The sequence below is a fragment of the Pyxicephalus adspersus genome, chromosome 7 (assembly GCF_032062135.1).
Source record: "Pyxicephalus adspersus chromosome 7, UCB_Pads_2.0, whole genome shotgun sequence".
Lineage (NCBI taxonomy): Eukaryota > Metazoa > Chordata > Amphibia > Anura > Pyxicephalidae > Pyxicephalus > Pyxicephalus adspersus.
In genome coordinates, this window is record NC_092864.1 from 161,391 (window position 1) to 162,242 (window position 852).

An 852-nucleotide genomic window follows, 5' to 3' on the forward strand; every position below is an offset into this window, starting at 1 on the left:
GGCTCCATCTTGTATTACACGATTACATGTCAGTGATTATTGTCACATTTATAATATGTGAGTGGGGTCATTGTGTGGAATCGCTTGTAGATCAGAACAAATCTCTTCCCATTCCCAATTTGTTTATTATTGAGATTTCTCAGACAAAGGGCCGCCATTTTCATGAAGCCTGTGGCTCCGGTAATATGGCGGCCTTAGTTTGTTTTGACTACAGCAAAATGGCCGCCTATTCCTTCCGCTCCCTGCGTGTGACGTCAGAGTGTGTAGCACGCAGTACGCTGCGTAAGGCAGGCGGGGCTTGGAGAGAAAGGGAAAAGACCGGACACCGGGGAAGGTCCGGGAAAGACAGAGACCGGCGGGGAAAGACCGATCTACAATCAGGGAAGGGCCCAATCCACTCAGCGAGTCTCCAGGACCGATACCTAGGCCCCAGGCCCGACCGACCCCAAGGCCTGGGGGAGAAACTCCGAAGGTTTATACCGACCATTATACCGAGGGCCAGCTAATCCCCGTCCTTATACCGGGAAACCCCGTGCACTATAGAGAGATCCGTATACCGAGAGCCCGATAATATCCCTTGCTTCTCCCCTATTATTTACAGAGGGCCCCCATCACTATTCTGAGGATAAAGCCCCCGTATTATTGGGGCCCCCCATACTAGAGATATAGCCCTCCTAATATTGCCCCCCTATACTAGAGATTTAGCCCCTCCAATATTGGGGCCCCCAGACTGGAGATATACCCCCCCCCGAAAATTGAGCCCCCCATACAAGAGATATAGCCCCCCTCTAACATTGAGGCCCCCCATACTAGAGATATAGCCCCCCTTATATTGAGGCCCCCCATGCTAGA